General features: G+C 40.9%; 1 protein-coding gene across 1 annotated transcript in view; it reads right to left on the bottom strand.

Moving 5' to 3' along the window:
* Window positions 1-25,386, bottom strand: part of KCNH7 (potassium voltage-gated channel subfamily H member 7) — a 503,315-nt gene that overhangs the window by 111,934 nt on the left and 365,995 nt on the right. The window lies entirely within an intron of this gene.

Genomic DNA, 25,386 nt, shown 5'->3' with positions numbered 1-25,386 from the left:
TTATCATCTGTGTTTTGTTTATTTGCTGGTATTTCTAGGATAAGATCTAATTTCTAGCTCACATGGCATGTGGTGAGGAAACAGGGTGTGCTTTCTCAGCCTCCACCAGAATGACCTCCACTCCAGACGTTCTGTCAGCTCCTGGCCCCATCTCTGGATGCATGTGGGCAAACACTGGTTCATGCGGTTCTTTCTCTAATACGCACAGTTCTACTGCATACATGACTGCTGAGACATACCACAAATGCTCTAGATTAGAAGAGATCATTAACCACTCCTATAGGAAAGTTTCATGACTATATAGGATATTTATATCCCTTCAATAAGTACCTTTCATTGTATACTATCCTCGAAACAATTGACAAAAAAAGTGGGCAAAATTAAAATGGAGTCCTTGAAGGCCCCCACCCACCCACGAAGTGTACTTTCTCAGCCACATGAGTCACGGGCTGTGTGCATACAGTTGGCTCAGATGAGCTGGCACCCTTGACACGGCAGCAGCTGCACTACACAATTACCAGGCTCTGACTGAGAAAATTTCCCATGGGGGACAAAGAGCCAGCTGGGCATTGTTGGTGCTTGCCTGGCGGACATTCGTTAGCTTGTATGAACGCTGAAATTCCCAGAGCAGCAATCAGTGGGTGAGATAATTCACCCCAGAATATATTAACCTAGAAAACGGCAACTGGAGAAGACCCTATGTTGGGGGGGTCAAGGGGGGGGATTCACAGTGCCTTCAGCAAACTGAACTGCCCAGCCTTGTCCCAAACATTGAGAACCCAGATGAAGGTCCCGAAACCTGGCATCTTATTAAAGAACGCTTCTGCCCTTTAATAAAATGCAGCCCACCAAGCCTCCACTTCCTCAATGTAATCTGCTGCAAAGACGTTTTTCAACTTTCCTGCCCAGATTACGCTTTCTGCACAGAGCATACTTCCTGTGCTCGTCTTCCAAGACATATTCATTATTCTAGAGACTGTAGCAAAATATTAATGTTTGCTTGGCATTACTGTCAGATCGGAATGCCTCGAAGCATCTTAATACATTCAATAATTCTGAAAAATTCATTATCTTGAAACTATCATTTTTTTTGTTATGATGATGGATGCTGAGGTGAGGTGATTTTTTTAAAGCAAACTTTACACTTTACATGTAATATCTATTTAAAATAAAGATTATGAATCGTTAGCTAATGAAGGATTTTCCTACTAGTTCATTTTAAATTACTTTCATTTTTCTAAGCTACATATCATCTGTTCCATATCTTTAGGAACAAAGGTTCATTAATACATTTTTATTAATATACCTTTAAACCTCTTAAAATACCACTAATCTTGAGAAAATGGATGAATCCTAGGTGGACCTCGGTATTATTGCTACTAAATGGCAATGGCAGGGGACAAAAGCCTGCATCATTTCCTTGTGAATTGAAGAGGGAATACTCCTGGAGAGAATAGTTGTCAACTTTGAAGCTACCAAAAAAAAAAAAGTTAAAAAAAATAATAAATGGTGGTCTCTAGTGGAAACACAGCTTTCCAGGTGTTCAAAGTGGCTACGCATATGGTAAGTACCACATTCACAATCAAAAGCTTGTGGTAGAACACTAAAATGTGCACTGGTCCAGAACAGAGAGCCCAGTCCAGGAAGTTAGCTTTACACCTCTGACAGGTACCTGTGGTGTGAGGAAACAGGCCATCCTAGGTTTAGGCTAGACACACAAGTCTCGGCACTTCTAAGCAGGAATGAAAAGTGAGTTTTAAAGGTCAATTTCCAAACCACAATGGGAAGAAAAAGAAGAATGAGAGAAAAAGTGTGTCGTGCTTGTCTGCTCTGGGTAAAACACGTCAGGGGCCGAAGATCACTCCTGCTCTTCCGTGGACGTACCTGTCATGGTCTCTTGCCCTGGGCAGGCGGCCTCACCCGCAGCTAGGGCGGATTTCCTTGGCAGGACATTGCGACCTGGTACCCATCATAAACGCTTAGTGCTTAATAGGCCATTGGAGACGAAAGGAGCAGGGCGGGCAGGAAGCAAAGCTCAGCCCCAAGAGTTCTTCTGAGTCCAGGGCTGCCTGGCCTGCTCCCAACAGTGCTTTCTTATTGTTTTGGCTGCCCTTCCAGCTCTCATCTCCCTCCCAAGCAGGCTGGAGGGAAAAAAGTCGGTGGAGGCCTTCTCCACAGGCGTCAGAGAAGGGCCAGGAGGAAGGGCTTTAAATAGAGCCGGCCTTGCGTTTCTTTTCAGCGGGCAGCGTCTCCCACGGAAGGAGGCTGTCATTTCCACTGTCACGGGAATAGTACCCATGCACTGCATGAAACAGGAACATTGTAACCGCTGCAAGCATTGCTTTTTAATGCTTCCTTATCTTCAGCCTTTTATAGAACTAGATGGCATCCTGCTCAGCTCTTAAAAGCTAGATACCATAATACAGTTAGTAGAGGAATTGGTCGAAATCTGGTTTTACATGGCCTCTTCAGGCATGTGCTGTTCCCATCCCACCATCCATCCATCCATCCATCCATCCATCCATCCATCCATCCATCCATCCATCCATCTGACATTGTTGAGCACCTGCAAGGTACCAGAAACTGAGGAAACCATGCTAAATAAAAGAGACACACTCCCTGTCATATCAGAGCTTTCATAATGAAAGGTAGCTGGGATAGGGACAAAGGGGGGTTGTCTCCCCCAAATGCTTCAACTAAATAAAAATTAGCAGTCCATGCCACAATAAAAGGGTTGGAAAGTAATCGGCCACACTAATTAGAAGAGCTTGAATAGGCTTTCACACATGAGAGATCTTCCTTAAGGTTCTCAATTGGTCTCTTATAATTTAGACTCCTCCTGTAAGATGCTCCCATCTTCCATCATTGGTCCCTAGCGAGTTACATTTTGGGCTGTTAACCACACGTTTGAAACCACCTGCCACTTCTCAGGGAAAAGAGGAGGCTTTCTATTCCGGGAAAGCTTTAGTCCCGGAAGCCCTGGAGCAGTTGGACGACTACCCTGTGAGGTGACTGTGAGCGGAGGCTGACTAGATAGCACTGAGTTTGATTTGAGGTCTTCTTTTTTTGCATTCAAACGTTCAGTGTCACTTTGGGAGCATTAGTGGCTTTCTCACGTAACTGATACATTATAGATTATAGCTGGAAATGGTCCAGAAAACAGCCCTATCATTTTGGATAAAAGGCAGTCTAAGGTAAGTGGATGACTTGCTTAAGGTCACAAAGCAGCAACTGTTACCAAAATGGTGAACATCCTCTAGTTTTAAACTAAATAACTGATAATAAAAATTTAAAATATATGAATTATGTTATTAGAAAATTCATTCTGTGATGCTTCTAAAACAATGTGTGCAAGTAATTTTTTTTGGCTTCTAATCACACAGGCTAACTATTTCTTTTCTCTGTTTCCCCAATACGTTCCTCTACCCCACCATACCTAGGCCAGAGAGTACATGAGGCTATTTGAACGAGGTCACCCCTGAATTCATGCAAAGTTAAAATCACATAAGTATAATGAATAGTTTGCTTGTTTTTCAAACCTTATTATGCATTGTAGTCTCCCACTCTCCACTCAAATATTATGTCACAAAATCATGATCAATGAAAGTTTCTGGCACTAATTTAATTTTAAACATCTCCCTTGCCTTGGACTAAGACAGGTACTCGGGCAGTCTGAGCTCCTGACCTCCTTCAGAGTTTCTTTGGTGCTCTGGAACACAGCACACTTTATAGGCCAGGTTAAACTCTCCAACAGCACATTAATCACTGTGACTCCCTGGGCTTCCCTGGTGCTTTGGAGAAAGAAGTAGAATGAATACAAATAAAACATGTGGGGAATTTCTATTTTAAACGCTTCAGATTTGTTCAGAGAAACCACCAGGGGAGGGGGAGAGAGGAAGTGCACTCTAAATCCAGGTAAGTGGGTATGACTCAGCTGCTACTGGAACACTGCTCTGACTGCCAGCAGCGGCCCTTCCCACAGGGGAGGCAAAAGCCAGGATTTAAGAGACTTCTTTTAAACGATAACAAGGTAATTCCATATTTTGAGAGCACATCATATTACTGATAAGTTGAATATTGAATCATTGAATACTGTTAGATTGAATTATTTACCTCTTAAAAACCAATGCTATTTATTAGCTATAGCATTGGAATTTGGATTTTGATGAAAGACTTGTGAAAGTGGTATATTTTTGTGGATTGTACACAAGCATATTTATGTATTTATTAATGACAACAAATGATTATCGGTATCCAAAGCACAGCTCACAACTAGAAGAACAATTAGATTTCACAATTCAGGTGAAAATCAAGTATAGTATATATGTTGATCCTTGTTCAGTTTTGGTACATTACAATTAAGATGTTTACTCATAGGATAAATAAGCTCAAAGAAACATGTATCTGAGGAAACTCAGAAGGACTCAAGATAATTTGGCAAGAAGAACAATGCTATATGATCATAATACTTTTATGAGACCAGCATTGTTCTCCGGCCATCCTTGCTTTGTCTACTGCCCTTTGCCTTATTCTGCACCCTTTGTCTCTAATATTCCCTCCACTATTCGAAGTCCCGCACATCATTCAAGGTCCAGAACTGGTCTTCCTCTAAAGCACATGTCACCTGATCATGCTAATGTTGTTACACAGCTAGATTAGGGACGAAGGGGGGATTTCCCCGCCATTGGCTGCAGAGGGTCACACAATACAGGTGTTGGAAAGAGATCAGACCCATTCATTGGTGCCCTATGGGGAAATCCAGAAGTGGGCTTGTGCAAAGTAAGCCCCCTAACTCAGGTGAAGCTAAAACCTTGCTTCCATCTAGGTCCAAACCATCACACAGGTGGCCTAAACTCAGCCAATGGAGTCAAGCAAAACCTTCAATTGTGCCTCTGAAGATGGAGGGGTTAAATGCCCCAGCTGCAGGAAGGGCGAGCTCTCTGGGACCCTGCTCCTGCTCAGCTGCGGGCAGAGGGTGGGGGTCTCTCCCACTTGCAGGCACACATGTGACTGCATGTCCCTTCAGGGTAGGCCCCAGAGTCTCACTTGGGGCCCACAAGCTCTTGGTCCCTGGGGACGCCCAGGTCTGCACGTGTGGATTTCCAGCTCCTGTTTCGGTGTTCTTTCCATGTGGTTTTTTGTGCCTAGTTGTGAATCCCAGTGCAGCTTCCTCGCAGCCTGGCATGCTTTCCAGCAATAATGTGTACCCTTTAGAGGCTGTACAACCTGAAACGTTTCCGTTCCTTCATAAAAACTCACTTGATTATGAATTGCGTCTGCATCACGAATTCTTTCAGCATTGTGGAGCAAGAACCGAGGTATATCCCACTTGAGAACCTGACAATATCATCCTTCCCTGATGCTTATTGAAAATATCGTGTGGTCCCAACATGCTACCCTTTAGTTATATGCACCACAATTCAAATGCATAGATTATTCTTTGCTTTTCCATAGTCAGTGTCCAGATTTCTCATGCACGATGCAATTACAAATAGCATGGCTTGGGTCAGGCTTACCAACATGCTCACAGTGGCTTTCTGCTCCTGAGCACTTGGAACAAGTCTCACGCAGCAGATTTGCCCAGAGCAATATGTCATTTGATTTCTTGAGTGCTCCTTCCATGAGTACGACTTTGGATCCAAGCAAGATAAAATCCTTGCTTGACCATTTCAAAAGATTGATCATTTCAACATTTTCTCTGTTTATCATGATACTATCTATTGGTATTGTGAGCATTTTTGTTTTCTGCACATTGAGTTGCAATCTGAGGCCTGCAGCCCTTCATCTTCAGCACCAAGTGCTTTACAGCTTCCTTGCTTTTAGCAAGCCAGTTTTAGCAAGCAAGGTGGTATCATTTGCGTATCTGAGGATGTTAATGCACCTTCCTTCAGTTCTGATGTCCTATTCTTCTTCATATAATCCAGTTTCTTGGATTATTTGCTCGGCATACAGATTGAGTAAGTGTGGTGAAAGGGTACAACTCCGACACGCACCTTTCCTGATTTTGACCCACTCAGTATTCCCGTGTCCTGTGTGAATGATTGTGCTTTGGTGCAAGTAAACATGAGCCCAATGACATGTTTGGAAGTTCCCATTCTTCTCAACAATATCCACAGTTTGTTAAAATCTTCAAAGTTAAAGCCTTTGCATAATCAATAACACAGAAGTAAACACATTGCTAGTATTCCCTATTTCAGCCAAGATCCATATGCAAGAGGATGCCTACCTAGATTCATCAGGGTACTCACTGCTGTACCCTACTAGTGCATAGAGGTGGATGCATCCTATGTATCATACATGCTCAGAAAATGTTTCTAAAACTTAGCATAAGCAGAATTCAATGCAAGATAGAACATCTTAGGAGTCATTGTGTGTGGTGTACAGGTGCATGAGAATTGTGAAGGTTATCCCAAGGAGACTGAAATACGGAGTGAGATGTGATCTGAACTCAAGAGTTAAAGGAAATAATAGTATTGGAGAGGCCTGATTACATATCCTCCTAATATCCTTGTTAGTTCCTTTAAGCCCAGACGTTAAGTCTTTCTTAGAATGGAAATAAGTACAAACTGATCCTCAAGAAAGAGGAATGGAAGTTATTTTAATTTCTACTTCATAACAATGTCAACTTAGATTTTATCTGAGGGTAATGCAATTGTAACCTGATATTCTGTGAAAAATGTTTTTGCCAAGGAGATCATAAATTCTCAAGGGTTTAATGAAGCTATTTCTGATCTTGGGAGAGCAAAGAAAACCTCCAGTAGACAGCAGGAATTAGATGAAGCTATAAAAAACAGAGTTATGATTAGGTAACCTAAGAACTCTGGATCTGTGTTTTCTGGGTGGGAGGACGACAATAATGTAAGGTTTGTTAAAATCATACTATTTATAATAGATACCTGTGGGATATGCATTTTCCAGTTTTCTCTGACCAATTACTACTATTTAATGGTTCAGTTTAAATAGAAAAAGCCCACCGTGTTCATAAAAAATTTGCTTCACAGTTTTAAATAACAACAAATTATTTTTCTGCAGGAGATAATTGTTTTTATCAAGCCCCGAACTCCTTCTGGACGTGAAACAGGGAAAGATGGCGGTGGAAATGGTGTTGAGTAGTAGTCAGGAAAAAGTACGGCAAAGAGGCTGGGAGGATGCAAATGAAAAGAAGTGCTGCGGCTAAAGACGTTCTTTCCCCCCTGCCATTACTTCCCTCTGCCTGTTTCCATCAATAAAAGATTCATTGGTGTTAATGAGCTTCTCTTTCAAAATGCAAATATATCCCAGTGAGAACAAAACTCCCAGTTTTCATGCAGCTTTTATTATGAAAGTTTCTAATCAAATTGGCAGCATTCAAGAAACATGGAATATTATTAGGATGGGAAGAACTGAAGGGATTTATTTTTAAATAAAACATATTTATAACTAAAAAATTTACTTTAGAACATATAGCCAGTCTATCAAGTAAATAGTCATCAGTGATTTGGAGGGAATTTTTTGGAATGGAATTCAAACCTGGCCAAACCATCTATCTTATATGAGGAAAGGCAATACGCAGAAGAGTGGCATGGAGATGGAAGCTTTCCCTTGACTAAAATGTAGGTTCACTACTCTTTCTGTGTCTTCTTTTAAATGTTGCCTTCCTTGGGACTTGCTAACACCTGTCCCTGCTCACATCCACTGGACTGGCTCTCCCTGCAACTATCTTCACCTTCTTGCTTTCTTTATGTTTTGATGTTGGTATCACTTCCCCTGACTCCCCCTGATTAGATTAAGGGTCCTTTCTCATAGATGAACCCTTCTTTTGTAATACGTAATATATAACTTTATTATATGTTCTACTAAGCAATCTCCACATACCACTCCCCTCCTCCACCCCCATTAGATGGCATGGATTGTTGCGGTAGATTTATGGTGCCAACCTGGCCATTAGGAACACGTAGGATTAATCAGGTTGTAGTTTGGAGAGAGAAGTGGTAAATGGTTCTGCAAGGCCTGCCCCCCTGTCTTTTGCTCTCTGGTGATTGGAATGTGCTGGAGCATGCTGCTGCCTTTGCTAGCTCTCTGCCTCAACCTGTGAGCTACACTACCTGTGGGCCGGGCCAAGCCATGTATTGTGTTGTTAGAGCTTGAGGCCTCTTCACTTTGCCATACTGCTGATGCGTACACTGCTTGGGCTTGAGGTTGGTGGGTCCTGTGTGCTTGCATTGTTTGCTTTTCATATCCCATCCGGGCCTGCTTCACCAAGCTAATGAGCTAATGAATGTTTGTTGGTGACCCATCCTGCTACTTGCTGCCTACGGGCAGACTCTGCTTGCCTTGCCCGAGAGAGGACTCTGCTGTCTGCTTCCTTGACCTTGGACCTGGTAGCCCACCAGAGTTGAAGGAGTTCCAGTATATTAACTGTTCCACAGAAGTGAGTTGAATTGAAGCCTCTGTTCTGCTGTGTGAACTAATTAGCTGGTATATTCCTTCTTGCTGTATAAACATCCCGATTTCCTCGTTTCTCAATGGAAACTAATGTAATCAGAACACTTCAACTTCTTATATTTCAGTCCAAATTGGTCTTATCCAGGCTGCTCTATCCATGTGCAGACTGTGTGTCTACACATTCAGTCTCCTCTCCCTTTCTCGTTGGGAAAAAAGATAGGCAAAGATAACATATATAACAGAGAGAGTTGTCTTATTAGATCTTGCATCTATAGCACCAACCAAATGGCAGGGCACATAGTAGGACCTAAATACGAGTATAAGTAAAACACACTGCTACTAGTGTTACAGATCACACACAAAAGGGTTTGTTTCAAACAAAATGTGCCTCACAGTGGCTTCTAGAGTGTTATCTTAAGTCAATTAAGTGCAAGGTAGAGAAGCCAGCTCAGAAGAGTACAATGACTGTTTCATGAGTCTTCCCTGGGATAGTGTTGTTTTTCTCAAGGGACATAGAACAATCTGTAGCCTTATTATAAAGAAGTTTTAAGAAAATTGAAACTGCATTGTTGAGAAAAAAACCAAGAAATTTACACTAAGTAAGTTTTTTCATTGCGGCAATGCATGGGCTCATTCTTGACGACTAAAAAGGGCTGGCCTATGGGAGTTTCACTGGGCAGCTGTAGCACTCCATGCATCGGACAGCCCTTCAGATTGATCTTGCCCTTCTGGTATCTTTCTGTTCTCTAATTACAAGAACCAGCTTAAAGGAGCACGGTTTGAGTCCCACATGGATGTCAACAGAGCCATTTTGTTATGGTGTAACTCAGAACGCAGAGTTCTTTGGGGGAAAGGTTACACAGACGGAAACACTGCCATTAGAAGTCTACAGAGATCAAGATGGAGAGAATGCTGTGAAAGCATTTGGGAAGGCTTCACAAAGTTCCTGGGGATAACCATAGGGTAAATTGTAAAGGGAGGTCATGATCCTGTTTGTCTTGGCAAAGCTCTCAAGGTAAAAGAAACTCACAACACACATACAGACACTCATATCACAAATGATCTATTTCTTATCTGTCCTCTATTTATTATATGTAGCCAGCCATTTACCCACCCATTCATCCATATCCATTGACCTGGTGATACAAAACGACATGGGAAGGAATTGATTGACTGTGCAAACACAGTATTAAGTGTTCGTAGAGCTCAAGGAGGAGAGCAATAAACACGAGGTGGGAAGCTCAACAGATTTACCTAATGACACATGACCTAGCTCCCCAAAATAGGCAGGATTTGACATGGGGACAGGAGAGCAACAGAGTCAAAAGATTGTTGCGGGCAAATGCCCAGGTCTTGTAGTGAGCATGACAAGAAGAGTTAAAGAAAAGTGTTCATCTAAAGTAGACACGTGTGCTGATGTGGGGGGAGCATGTGTGATGGGGACGGCTTGGCGTGGAATAAGTGTGCCTTGAGTTGGTGACATGTCTAAATGCTTTCAGAAATGTGTGTGTGGACGTCTGGGTTTTCCTGGAAGATAAGATCAGAAGAGTGGATTCCAAAACTCCTTTATATTAGACGTAAATTCATTTAGAGGACCAGGTACTAGAGGAATCAAGCTATGAAAGTAAAAATGTTAAGGTTTCTAAGACAAGTTGGGAATAGCTGCTTCAAACAACACCAAGACCTTTAAACAGTGACATGCCGCTTACTGGCTGAACCAGAATCAAGGTGTGCAGCAGGTCACTCAGGTTAAGCATTAAGCCAAAGTAAGTGAAGTGAATGACATCGGTGTCTCTTTCTCCCTCTAGCAATCGAATCCTGGGAAACAGAATGCTGCAGAAGCAGGTTCCCTGAAATATTAGAGAGTAATCAGGACTCTTCCTCTACTAGAGAACTATCCCCAAACAAAGGTTTCCCTACAGACTGTAAGTCCAGCCTTGCTGTTAATCTTTCTCCCATTGCAACAAAAATTCCTGGAGTTGTTATGTACCAGTGATTGTGTTCTGGATTCATTCTAGAGGAGGCTGTGGACGAATTCTTATTAGTAAAGAATTAACTCTTTATAAGCTATGGAAATAAAAGGAGAGTGTAAGATAAATGACAAAGGATACTTTTGACTGAAATGAGCGCTAAAATGTCATTCTTGAATTTCATACATTTTAAAACAATGAATTTAACTTTTCAATTAGGTGAAGAACAAAAAAATGTGTGAATGAACTTAAATCCAAAGGATATATTTTTAAAATCTTATGTTAGACTGATTATTTACAATTTTTTTTTCATTGTGATAACCTCTGCCCAATGCTGTGGGGAAGCTGTGGGCTAGCTAAATTAAATGTGGACTCTTTTCCCCAACAGTGTGGGATGTATTGTTAGAGTTTGCTATATGATCTTTGGATGTGTTTTTCAATTTGACATAGGATAAAAGAGGTAATTTACAGTGTGGAATTACTGTTGTTGGCAACTTTTAGGAATTCAATTTTTCAACAATAAAAGTAATTCCCAAAGGAACAGAAGTTCACTGTTTTCTCTGTTTCCTTTTTTATGCTCTTGAATAACATGTCCTTCAGACAATTAATATAAATTCTACATTTGAACCTGTTGGCACAAAAGAAGCATCAGACTTTCTTTGTGGGAATATTCTCCGAACAAATGAGTAATAACCACCTAAATTTTAGTGAGGGTGTTAAAAGTTTGCTTTTCTACAAGGTCAATTTTCTGTCCTGTACTTGAGGCGGATAGCAGAATGTTCATCTGTCAAAAAAGAGCCAGAATGGGAGCTTGATTTAACTAGTTATGGAAATTCACTTTTGCTAGTGATGTTGTCTATATGTCCTTAATCATTTATCATCGACAGAAAGTGGTGGGGACTGGAGTAGGCCTAGGAGTCTTACATGGAATGCTGGAATTGTGGCAGTATATATAGAAAAATGACGACAGGAATTTACATAGCCTTCCTCCAGAATGAGAATTCCCATAGACCAGAAACAGAGTTCTAGGTTGGGTGGATGGTTAATAATTTGTGTTACTTTGGATAATTTACTTAATTCAGAATGCACTATTATAACATGCAAACACACACACACTTGAGAGAAAGTCAGTGTGTATATATATATATATATATATATATGCTTGAGAAAAAGTCAGTATATATATATATGCTTGAGAGAAAGTCAGAGTGTATATATATATATATATGAGCTCATCAGGGGTGGTGTCAAGTTCCCAGTGTTCCTCCTTGGACCCATCTGACTGGTGGCATTGAGCAATCTGAATATGTTTCAAAATGGTTGCAACAATTGCATTAAGATGGTTTCATATTGTGAGAAGGAAAATTCCCATCAAATTGAGATATTAATACCATGAGAAAGAAGAGACCACAACTATCAAGATGAACCACAATGTATTCACAAAACACGCAATAATTGTTTGCTCAACAGTTTGGTGGCAGTTTGAAATTCCAGAGAAGATGATTGTGTGGAAATAAAATAGGAACCAAGGAACCTGTGCGTCTGTTGTTTTTCCTTAACTATAGATAGACAGATAGACATATAGATAGATAGACAGACAGATAGATATATGATAGATAGATAGATAGACAGATAGATAGATACAGATAGATGATAGATAGATGCAGGATAGAGCAATACTGCACCAAGGCAAGCATTTGTCAGTCTCCTACACACTGGTACTTTCCCTCTCTCCTTCCTGGATTAGGAGTCCCGGGTAAGCTAGCCTCCGGATCTGTACTGTAAAAGATGAGGCCAATGTGCTCCAGTGAAGATGTACAGCCTCGGGAACCTTGGAAAGAATGACTTGAGTTGGGATAGGCTCATGACATTGAGGCGTGGGGCGTGGTGATAAGGACCCCTGTGACCAAATGGAAGTTTAAGAGTTTGGCTGCTAACTGAAAGGCTAGAGGCGGTCAGCCTCACAGCTCGAAGGGAGCAATGTCCGGTGGCCTACTTCTGTACAGACTGCAGACTTCCTCATCTATGGAAACACTTGTAACCAGTCCTATGGGGCCACTTTGAGCCAAAAGTCATAGAACAACACTTTAGTGATATAAATTTTTCACAGTCTGTTTTGTTTGGGTTGTCAATACATTTATTCTTTAGTGTTAATTCACTTTGGTAATAGGCTGGGCAGAGTAGACAGCAGTTAAAGAGTTTTCCTTTGGGAATTTTTTTCCCCTGCTAACTTTATTCTGAAATCTCACACTGAAAGCTGTCCAGTTACTCGACTTAGGGACAGGTGTTCTACTGTGAGACGTCCCTCGTTCATTTGTATAGACGGGCCCAAAGAGGAGTCCAGTGGAAACCAAGGGGAGGGGTAGGATCTGATGCTGGTGGGAAAACATGAGAAGGCCTGAGAGGTAATGTAGGAGTCAGTTTTGGAAGTAATTCCAATGCCTGCAGGTGGGAAAATTTAGGAGTCTGAAATCACTATTTTCCCCCATGCATCCATGAATAATAGATATAGCTGTGGGCATAATTTACAAATAATGGCTTATCACTAGGAGACAGGATTGTACAGTTCAAATGACAGCTGCCAGTCATCCAAGAAACAGTATTGTAGTAATTTTATTAGGCTGGTGTTTTTCCTTTCTTTTGACTCAGTTCACTCAATCTCACTAAGCGTTGCTTCCATGAATTGAAAATTAACACTGTGTCTCTGATAAGTTACATAGGTATTTGTCAGCTTAGACTCTTCCCTTCAATTGTGATCAACAGGCAGACTAGGGAACAAGACGTTGCTGCCGACCTTTTGATCAGTATTTTGTGCAACAGAAAAGAATAACGAGAAGACCAACAGGACCTATATGGAGCGAAGGGAATTTGAAGAATAGAGTGATTGTGTGAGCTACTCCTGATACCATAAGCCACTTCAGTGTCTAGTACCAAAAAATCCAGAATATGAGACCAGGGACAGAAAAAAGACCTGTCCACTTGCCACCCAGTGGCCACAGCAGGTCCGTATTAACTATAGTCCATTCGGAAAAGAAAATGAGACCCCCGTAAACTAGCTCCTTTGTGATCCTGCTTCCAACTTTTCTTTTTTCCTCTTTCTACCTAAGCGATTCTAAAGGACTAAGCTTCAACACGCAGGCTTTCTTGTATCAGATAGTTTCAAAACAGTAGAGGAGGTAGAGATGGCATTTTTTTAGCCCCTCTAAACTGAGTTCTATATTTGGCACTTGGTTGAAAAAGAAACAAAGGGGACTTCATTCAAATGCAAGAAGAAAAATATGTAGTTCATACAACACTCTTCTCTCCTCCTGTTCACCACGGTTGCTCCAGATCTACCCCAACCTTCCTCTTTCAAATAAGCTTTACATTTTCTAAAATGCTTTATGATTGAGTTTATTATACAGGGCCCACAGATACTTGTGAAAAACATTTTCTCTAGGCCAGAATTTCCTGAAGATTCTCCCTCAACATATATGAATTGTTCAGGATATCATGAGGTGTTACAAATAAACAAACAAGCTAACACTGGAGAAACGGTGGCTAATGCATAATTTCCTGGATCTCCTTTACTCTCTGGACCTTTAATGTGTTAATTTTCCATGTTGACCTCTGAGATGGGGAGCACTGTTTGACGAAGCAGGATTCTGAAGAGGGCACTTCAGAGAATTCTGGCCTCGATCCAGAGAATTCTGGCCTCGATCCAGAGAATTCTGGCCTGGACAAGTTCTCTTACAGGGAGACCAAGTCTTAGAGGATTTGGGCAGAAATCAGAGGGGTTGCAAGGCAGCCATTTGCCCCTACTCAGTAGCCTCCCACTGCAAGAAAACATTTTCTCTAATAGAAATTTCTGAAGACAGAATTCAACTATTTAAAAAAAATGGATCGACACAACTTTAATGAAAACATCACAAGAATGTGTAAGTGAACAAGTTAACTCATTATGTCAATAGAGATACATACTATTTATAAAACAAATTTGAAAAATACATATCTATCCCAGGTTCACTTTTCAACCCCTTCAACCACCAAATGATGGAATTTGACAATATCCATACTTCCCCAATTTGCCTCTTTTTAATAAGATGATTGTAAGGGTTGTAATGTCAATAAAGATTGTCAAGAAAGGAATCATCAAGCTCCAATGAGCTTTCCTGAATTTCCAGGAGCTTGCATGAGATAAAAACAGAGAGAAATGAAGGAAGGAAGCAAGCAAAGAAGGAAGGTAGAAAGATAGATAATTAGGGAAATATTTTTTAAAAGTACTCTAGATTATTTCAATAATCAAGACATTTTGGGGAAGCTGATATATATGGATCTTTTAATTAAAAAATTTTATGAGGATTAGCAGCATTGTTATTTGATATCTACTTTTTAATCTAAGGAGATAATTATGCTACCTGTGTAAGAATTCATAAAGGCTAAGCAAGCTCATGCGATAAAAACAGTGTTAGTAAAGAAAACACAAAAATTCATAAGTACTTATTCAATCTATATAATCATTATGGGCCTACTGTAAGTATAAATTCTAACCAGTAATGAGAATAATGGTTAGCAGATTTACTTTTTACATATATATTTTTTATGTTTTGGATTGACTACATTTTAATGAACAACCCTATGTAAACCTTTGAGTTTTTAAAGGTTTATTATCTATTTGTGTATTTTCCATTGTAAAGGTGGTTTGAAAAATACAATGTGAAGTAGCTGGATTGGGTGGGCTTCTGTAGCTAGCAAGGGGTGGGGGGTTATTGCTTACAATCACACCACCCAGTTCCAGGACAACCTTTCTTATGTTTTCATTTTTTTACCATGTTGGCTAGGTTTTCCTTCTGAATAAGAGTGCATGGTTGAAGTCACTTTCTAATTCAAGGAGTAGTTCATAGCCACACATTACAAGGTCTTGTGCAGCTTGGGTGTATGAAAGTCTGTCTTATACGCTGGAATTTCCATATGGTTTACACATCCTCAACCTAAGAAACAAGAAAAATGTCCCGTGTCTGCCCATTCTAAGAAGGTAACTGTGGTAGCTAGATGATTTTATGTGAACTAGACACCCATGGTTACGGATGGAGCCAAATCTGTCAATCAAGTGTTTGCTTGATGACACCACCTGGCAGGTGTTGCCTTTGTATGAGAGTGAGGGACTTTCAGAAAACTGCTCACTTTCTGTCTGTGTCTCCACCTTCCTGCTTGCTGGAACTCTTCCTGCCTCGATGCGTGGCCGGCCCCATGTGGCCTTTCTGACCCTAGTAGTTGCTGGTAATCCCCCTGACTCTGCACCCACCAGCCTGTGATCTCCCTGCTTCCTGGTTCATCATTCTGCGTCCCTGGCATGCAGCTCCATGCATCTGGAGAGGGAACTGTGGACCAGCATCAGACTTACGAACAGGATGGTGATGCCTTCTTGATATGCAATTACTTCTTGATGTAAAGATATTTCTTATACGTAGATGTGTGTCACTGGATTTGGTTCTCTGGATGATGCAGACGAGCACAGAAATCCGCTTGGATCTCAGTGCCTCTCCCAAGCTCCGGGCCTTAAGCCACAAGGGAGAGTGAGCAAAGTACTTCTCCCTTCAGGGCTTCTTTTCGACATCAGTCTGACTTTAACACAAGGCTCACACTAGATGAGGGAGAAAAACCAAGCCAGACTGGCAACAGATACCTGCAATGGCAGCATGGCTGAGTTACCATAGCAACAGGCTGTTGCTATGTGCTCTAAGCTACATCATTTTTACCTGTCTTTTTTGACCACTGGTATTTTATGTCCTTAAACATTGCGTTTCCAGCGGATTTGTTTGGTTAAAAGGCATTTTAAAGGAAGCAATCTTTTTATTTTCTTTTTCTCGACTTTCAAATTCCTGATGAATTTACAAAATCAAACAGGTGCTGTGTAAAAGTGATGGCGCCTAAGTGCTTTCCCTGCAAGCTATGGCTTTTAGTCATGAGTCACCGGGGTTTCATGTGAACATGTTTGTCTTTGCCATCCGGGGCATAGAGAAGTAAGGTTTTTGGAGTAACTATGGGTTTGAGACTGAACTGAAACTTTAATTTAGAATATATGTCAATAAGTAATTATCAGTATTGCTCTGCATATATTGTTGCTCTTTTGTCCATGCAATATTAGAACATTATTTTGCTTATTTTTGCTATTACCCTATGCTTTCCTTTTCAAATGAATGGTTCTCCTATTTTGTATTTAACATGCATGTCAAGTCCCACCAACACCACTGCCAGCAATTCCATCTCTGTCCAAAGTACCCCTAGATAGGGCTCCTGAGGCTGTAAACCTTCCCAGGGACAGCTCAGCTCATCTTCCTCTCAGAGAGCAGCTGGTGGGTTTGAACCAATGACCTTGCAGTTAACAGTCCAATAGAACAGTCCTGCAGCCCCACCAGAGCTCCTTTAATAAGCATATAGCATCCCACACACTTGCAAAAGTAAGTTATTATTTAAATGTCTGTCGCCTTTTCTTCTTTACTGCAGCATTCACTAGACTGCAGATATGTACTTAAGGGAATACAATTAAGGACTTCGAAATTCTGCATTCCCTCCAGGCTTTGCAGTCGAGGACTTTCCTTGTGCATTTTAGCACCAGCAATTGTACACAGTACTTTGATGTACAGTTAGACCCCCATGGATACAGATTCCATAAATATCTTGCCACTGCAAATGAACATGTTTTACGCTTCCTTCTAGCATCTATATATTGTTGCTGTTCATTTCAACTTGCATATAGATGGTCTACAACCCACAGCTAAAATATGGGGGAAGGGTTAGATGGGTATTTCTGTTCAGCTGACCAAATTTTATAGTATTCTACAAATAATAACAAGTTAATGGATGCAAAACTAATGCCATATTAAATTGGAAATGGTCAGAAGCAATTCTCTGATCCTGAATTACATTTCAAATTTCATTTGAAATTTTGTGATAATCACTATTTCTGGCAGTTCAAGATGATTTTTATAGAAGTTTGCATGCTATTTAAATTAGCTTAGGCAAGAAGTGTAGCTTAGGCAATCATTCTGATCTTACTTCAGGAGTATTACAAATTTTGATTTTTGCAATTTGAAGATTGAAAAACTAATGAAACGTTATAAAAATAACTTTAGAAAGTTCCATTTTTAAATTGTGATTCTTAACCCATGGCGTTGTTGTTGACAAGCATTGTTACATATGAAATCACCTTGAATTTGTCGGTATGTCTGAAAGACTGTGAAGATATTTTAAAAATCTTATCATTTAAGAAAGCTTAGGCCTAAATTTATCCAATTTGAGGAAACTGCAAAATGCGTTAAGAAATGTTGTACTCTTTAAGGCCAAAATGATAAATAATTTTAAATGCTAACTAATAACATAAATTAATGATATGTACTTTCATTTTATAAAAAGGTCTTGACTTATGAATACTTGTTTTGGATTCCTGTCATCATAAGTAAATATAAAATTAGAGGCATGTAGTCACAATAAATGGAGTGAACATATTCACAATGGACAAAATGCAGTGGAAAGTAAAGAGTCCTTGTTTTAGGACTCTCCTCTGTAACACTTATAGTGCAATTACTGTCAATTTATATGGCCCTTTTAGGCATAATTCCTTATACGATATATTACAATTCTGGACTTTCTATGCCTGTGCCTATGGTCCCTTTTCAGAGTGTATTCTAGACTGATGATGGACAGGAGTAGGGTGCTGTTAAGACCAGACTTTTGTCCAGGGTATGAATCAAGCCATACCCTTTGTTTCCTTTAGGGCCACTTTACACCTGCATGTTAGAACTGGCTGTGACTTAAGACACCATCCTTAGTTTGCCTTCGGTGCTAGTGCCACACCATTCTACCACCTATCACCTCACCTGGAAAGCCTCTACTTCCTAACTGGTCTTTGGCAGAAGCAAGACAACTTGCTGTGATTTTTGGGCATTTTTGACTTCTGTCTCTGGACCTTGCATTTGGCTCACTACATGAGACCTTTCCTCAAAGTTCCATTAATTTTTATGGGATGTCGCAGCTAATGGTAGAACCTAGGGATGTAAAGGGATATACTTGTTAGGGGCAGGGAGGAGGCTGAATAGCATCTTGAAAGAGTTGGCCATTTGAGGCATCATAAATCTCCAACTCCAGGGAACGAGTTTGATATTAATTACTGTCGTTTTAAAAATATATTACCACAATAGTATACTTTTGCTTTTCCTACAACTGAGTGGCATACCACCACTGACAAATTAAAGGTCATGTTCTTCTACCCTAATCCAAAATTAACCAAAGACAGGGGATGAAGCAGAAGATGATGCTAGAGATGAAACTCACCTATTAAGGAGATAGTTTTGGTAAAGTTTTTGAAAAGTTTAAAGGGTTTTGCTGAAAATCTGCCACGTTTTTTGTGTGGCCTCTGTTCTTTGACTAGTTCCTATGGGATATTCAGATTATGATGATATGCCGACTGTTATAAGTATGTCCAAATGCTACCCTATCTTCAGAGGAGAATTGGGGAGCACACACAAGTGATAGGGGCAGTGAATTATTTTAATGTGGTTTTTCTAGCAAATCTCTAACTTCCACCAATTTACCTTTCCTTGAATGGGTTTGGAAAGGAGCTGGGGGAAGACACCAGTCAGATTTACCCGTGAGTAATTTTAAACAGGATTCCCTAGAATGACATCGTGGGTATGAAGCAAACCCTCTGAAGAGCAGAAGGAGGATCTCATTAGCAGCAAGAGTGGGAAATACAGCACATCTTTGGGACCCAAGATCCCTGTGTAGTGAATCTCTTGGATCCAGGAGGCAGGTGTAACAGCAGAGGAGAGCCAGCAGACCCAGAGAATGGAAGGTGAGGTGGTGGATTTCCCAGCCCCCAGAGCAAGTAAAGCAGCGAGGGGTTTTGTGCAGAGAGGCTGGTTTGCAAAATGCTGTGCCTTGGCACTTAATTGGGGAGGCTGCGCTTGCTGACCAAAGGGGCTGGGGCTGACTGCCTTCAGTGCAAGGCTTCCTGTGGAGTGGTTGCCTCTGAGCTTTTATTAGCAGACCTGAAAGGACTTTGTAACCTGTCCTGATAGACAACTCTCCTGAGCATTTCTCACTGGCATTAAAACCTGTTCATTTCCTTAATAAAACCTTTGATCATGAATTATGTCTGTGGGTTCTGAGTGTTTATTGCAGTAGATACTGGAACATAAGATAAAATACAGAATATGAAATAAAGCGACACAGCTTACTTTTAAAAGTAAGGGCGTCGCTTTTGATGTCAGCTGATCCGGACTTGAAGGCTACTTCCACCATTTACGGTGTGACCTTTCCAAGTTGCTGCCACCCTCTAAGTCTGATTTCATTTTTATGAAATGGAGTTGGTAATAATAGTAGTAATGTAGGGCTATTATGCGGATTAATATTGATAATCCTTTAAAATCCTAAGAACAGAGCCTAGCACATAAGAACTGTTCAATCAATGTCAGCTATTATTAAATTTACCATCCTTTTATTTTCATGCTAATAATAAACGTAAAAGGCTCCTAACAGGATGGTAAGACTTTGTCTCTTGTACTTCGGACTCATTACTCAGGGAGAGTCGTCCCTGGATAAGGAGATCAATCTTGGTAAAGTAGAGGGAAAACAACAGGAAAACCAGACCCTGAACAAGGTGGATTGCGACAGTACCTGCAGCCCATGCTAAGACCTAACCACTTTTGTGACCCTGCTGTAGGAGCTGGAAGTGTTTTGTTCGATTGCATATAAGGCTGTTCAGACTTGGAATTGACTTACTGGCACCCAACACCACCAACACCAAATCACAGGAATCTATTTTAAGTTTCTACACAGATTTCAGGATGAGCTCGACCTTTAAATCTTCAGCTATATCTGTTTTTATTTGTGAACAAAGGCTGTTTGTGATTACACCTAAAACTAATGTCTTTGTGTACTCTTCTTAGAGAAGCTATATCAGAACTATACATATGGGCTGGTAGTACATTCTTTGCAATATTCACTTCTGCAGATTAAACTCTCCAGGTCATTTACTCCGTGCCAGTGTGCTGATTCACAGAAACCCTAGTGGACAGGGGAGAATTACCCTTGTGGGTTTCTGATACAGTAACTAATTATTGCAGTAGAAAGCCCACCTTTCTCCTGCAGAGCAGCTGGTGGTTTTGAACTGCTGACCTTGTGGTAAGCAATTCATGACCACTATACCACCCAGGCTCCATTTAGGTCCCTATATAAATTTTATTTTCTGAGTATCCACACGTAGGTTTCCTTTAAATTGTCCAGTCACTCCATATAAGTAATACAGGACAATTGGTAGAAAGAGCTCTTTGGTCATAATTGAAATAGTATTGTATCTAAAGAGAATATAAATTAATTTCAGTTCTATAATATGAGCTCAGAGGGCTTATTGCATTATATGTTACTGCTACTGTTATTTATCACTCTATCATATTTCTCTAGGCCCTTGAAGATTGATATAGGGCCCTATATGTCTGCATCTCTCCAGCTCTGTGGGGGAAAGATCGAGTTTTCTATTCCTTTAAGCAGTTACAGTTTTGGAAACTCACCAGGGCAGTTCTAACCTGCCTTGCATGGTCACTATGAGACCGAGCAGACTCGATGGCACTGAGTGAGTTGACTGCATACTCAGCCCAGCATATGAAGGGGCTTTGAAATTTTGTGGCATGAAAGGGTCATGGGATATTTTCATGAACTTTCGAAAGCCCCTCATATTTATTAAATGGGTGTGTATGGATGCTGCCAGTCTGGATTCCCATCTCCAACTGTGTAATACAGCTCTGGTTTGTACTTTCTCTTTAGATCCTCCTCTCACCAATTCATTCTTGCCTACATGGCTGTCGGCCAGGAAGTCACTCTTTTCTGTACCATAAGCGTGAGCACAGGACCCAAGTTGGCCAATTGAGGTTCTTTCTCTGGAACATTATGGGGTGCAGACGAGAGAAGGCCTCTTGCCGCATATCACAACTCCGAGCACACTATAAGACTAGATCTCCTGAAGGCTTTGCTCCCATGAGGTAGAGTAAAGTCAATATAGAATCACTCATGTCGGAGAGGAAGAGGAGGTGATCGGCTGTTGAGACAATGATGCAGCTATGCACCAAAGCAGTTCTGCCCCTGCACCGTGTCAGTTAAGTGGCTTTTCCTCCCCCTTTCACTTTTGTGTGGTTTAGGTGAATCTGTCATTTCTAGCACACATCTTGTGTGACTTGATTTGGAAACACACAATGCCATTTTTGAAAATAGGTTTGATATTCTTAAGTATTATATATACTCGTGTATAAGCCGAGTTTTTCAACACATTTTTAATGCAGTTTGTGTGATAAAATTAGGTGCCTCGGTTGATATGCGGGTCGGCTTATACTTGAGTATATATGGCACTCGTGTATCGAGGGAGAATGATGTACAGAGTTCATAAACATAGAACCTGAAAACATGCCACTGTTTATGGGCCCAGTACACACCAGTACAAAGTTTCGGTATATTTCCGTTGAAAAGGGACAGATGTCACCAAGAATCAGATCTTCAACTGAGAACTTCCATGGCACAGGAGAAGTAGACTTCTGTCTACTTTTTTGTTTGTTTGTTTCAGTTCACTGGTTTTTTTCCCTAAAATTTGGCATCAATGTCCAGTGAAGGCCTCTTCTCCCCCAGGTAAACACAACTGTGTATCTAACCAGCTTGAAACACCTGGGTTATAGTTAAAAAACAAAGTCCAAACCCTAAAACCTCCTGAGGGTTACTTTCTTTTTTTATTTACTCCAAATGTACAGGGATCATATGGAACAAGGCAATCAGAGCTGATGAATCCTGGAAGCTTGGCGATGAAACCAGCCAATATACCGACCTACTAAACCAAAATAACATCAAGAATCAGAATCTTGTTTAAGGCACACATTTAGTAGGTTGGCATTTGCTGTAGGGTAATTTGACCTGCAGATTTACTCTTGTTTAATTTCCCACAATACCTTCAATTGGTCATTTCATAATCTTCTAAAATTTCTAAAATGGGCCATGTACTATGCCAGTCACTTAATGCTTCAGTTATTCTTTGGTACCCATAGCTCCCCAAGTATGCGCTTCCCAGGCTCTCATTCTGGCTGAGAACTGCTCAAGCTTCCTAACCACCTAAACTTCCAGTTTAGGAAAGGCTTCTTATCATGTCACCTATTTCCCTGCTTCCCTGTGGTATAATACTCTAATTGCTATAGCACAGTATTCTTGCTCATCCTTATTTGTAAAGTCTATGTGTTGCATTTGTCTGCCCTTATTTTTAGAGGGAGGACGCTCTGTGTTTTAACTCTCAGTTTTCAGCTCCTCACAGTACATTTGTTCCTGGCCACTCACTGAGAAGTTGATGGTTCATATCCACCCAGCAGCACTATGGAAGAAAGGCCTATTTGGAAAGAGTACAGTCTTCCCAAACACTGTGAAATGTAGTCCTACCCTAAAACACATGGGGTAGCTATGAGTCACCATGGACTTGACAGCAATGGGTGTTTAGAACAGTGAAGAGTAAACTCTCCTCAATACATGCTTGCTGGATACATAAACACGCATGGGGGGGTGGTGGTGATGGTGGTAAATAAGTCATACCATGGTCCCGACTCTGACAAAGCTCAATAGACAAATGAGTAATTGGCCAATTCAAATTTAAAGTGAAACGGAGGTAAGAAATCAAAGCAGTGATGGAGCATAACAGGGGCAGAGATGAATTGTTTTCTTTTATGCTGTCTCCTGATGCCTGCTCTACTGCTTGTGCTCTGAGAAACGTTTACAATTCACCATTGAATGATATATGAACATAACCTTGACTTCCTCTGAAGAGAGGACTGCCATAAAAATCTATTAAGGGGATAAAATAAATAAGAATATTAGATTTTAGAATGACTGCTGGCTGTCAACAGCAAATATATTGAGAATTCCCCGGACAAGGAGAATTTTCACACAGGTCTAAGAGATGGAATATAGATAAGGCATATAAATCCTGTAGGTTATCATCAAGTTGTTTTCTCATGTCTAGAAGACAAATCCTATGTTTTGAATGTGGAAATTGTCGAGATAACTAGTATCCGGGGACTTCGCAAACACTAAATGAGAAAAGAGAGAGACCATAACCCTGTTAATCAAATGCTTATGAGAAAGCACCGGAACTGTGTCTGTCAGAAACATTATCCACATTTGATCAAGGCCTAGGAGAGACTTAGGACAGTTATGACCTTGATGCCCCTGAGTTGATTTTGACTCACGGTGACCCTATAGAAGCTTTCCAAGACTGTAAATTGTTACTGGAGCTGAGAGCTTCACCTTTCTCCCACCGAGTGGCTGGTGAGCTTGAACTATCAACCTTGTGGTTAGCAGTCCAGTACTTACCCAACAGGGCCACCATGACTCCTTACTCACAGTTAAGGGAAGCCTCAAAAAGAAGATAAAGTAGGTCTTATCTCTCATCATTTCTGGCCTTGACTATGGACAATTAAGGGCATACCTCCCTTCAGAATGTCTTTCATACTGTAGACACAGTGACTGCTAATGAAATAGGGATCCATTTCTAATCTTCCATTGCCTTAAAGAAAAACCTCCTGCCAGCATCCTTCTTAAACTGAGAAACCCTGGAGGTGTCGGTGACTACTCAATTTAGGGGTTAGTGGTGAGCAGTTATAGGAAAATCACAGCCATTGGTAGGGATTTTAAAGATAAAGCATGAGAATTTGAAAAGCATGGGGAACATCTTGCTGGCATCTTTGAAATCATCCAAACCAAGCACCATTACATATGCCAATGAAGAAAAGCTGCTCCAGCCATCACACTAGGAATGAGCTCATTAAATGTTTGCTGGAACATAGTAGGATGAGTTTTAATTTGGTGATTTTATATTGCCCCCAAATGTTGCTGTGAATATCCGAATGGACCCCTGACAAGCAAGTGCATTGTGTTCAGCTCTTCAGGGCACTTTAGTGAAAAAGTAGGGGAGCCCCATCCTAGTGGGAAAGCTTCCAGGATCCCCCCGGCCCCCGCCACCACATCAAGCCCCTTTTCGTCCGGGTCTCTCACTGGGCCAGAAGACCATTTGTTCTTAGAGGACACATTCGTTTGTGTGTCTGCAGAAGTTTGCTCATGCTGTTCACCCTTCCTGGAATTCCAATCTCTTCCCTTGTCGACATTTCAAATGTTCCACGAACTTCACCGTCCCCCAGATGCTCTAGGAGTTAGGCCCTTGGGATGTTAGGGAAAAATGAATCCTGAAAAGGTGTAGAAAAGAGCACGAGGGGGCCCTGCCACGCAAGAATATTAGCAAACGAATCCTAAGAGCTGGCGTTGTTACGGAAGCAGCATTGTGATGAGCTCTCTCCGTAATCTGCATTTTTTACATTAACTTGGAGAAAGTAGCTGTGCCACCTATAAAATTCGACTCAGGGTCACACAGTAAAGGCCACGTGTCTCCATGGCGCCTAATTCGACTTCGCCAGAATGACATCACAGCCTATGTGACTCCAAGTTATGCTGTGAACTTGCTGCTGCTGCTGCTGTCAGGCGATCATTCTTTTTGCTAGCAGTTGAGCATTGAGTCGTTTGTGCCACTGGGGCTCGGTGACAGATCCCATTATCTAGCTTGATCAGTAACTTTCTGAACCCAATGCAAAGGGCCCAGGGAAGAAAGCCTCTGGGATACATTAAATGTTAAAATATACAGTAGGGCCTGATTTCTGTACGGCATGTATACTTTTCCCTGTCAAATAAACAGGCTATTCAGCTCTGTTTACAATTGATTCAGGGCCTTTTAAGTATTCATTTCAGATGACACATAAGTTATTTACAAACAGTTCTTTAGTATTGTTTGTGCTGATTACAATTCCAGAAAAGCTTATTAACTCAAAGTATTTTGTATTTTGGATACAGATTAGGGTCAAGTTTACATTAATATTGTAGGTGCTTTATGAGAAGTTCTGCCAACGAAATATATGAAGTATATTATTTATGTGTGAACTAT

Source organism: Tenrec ecaudatus, chromosome 13 (assembly GCF_050624435.1).
Source record: "Tenrec ecaudatus isolate mTenEca1 chromosome 13, mTenEca1.hap1, whole genome shotgun sequence".
In the NCBI taxonomy this organism is placed as follows: Eukaryota; Metazoa; Chordata; class Mammalia; order Afrosoricida; family Tenrecidae; genus Tenrec; species Tenrec ecaudatus.
The sequence above is the reverse complement of the archived record's forward strand: the minus strand, read 5'-3'. Positions and strand labels throughout refer to the sequence as shown.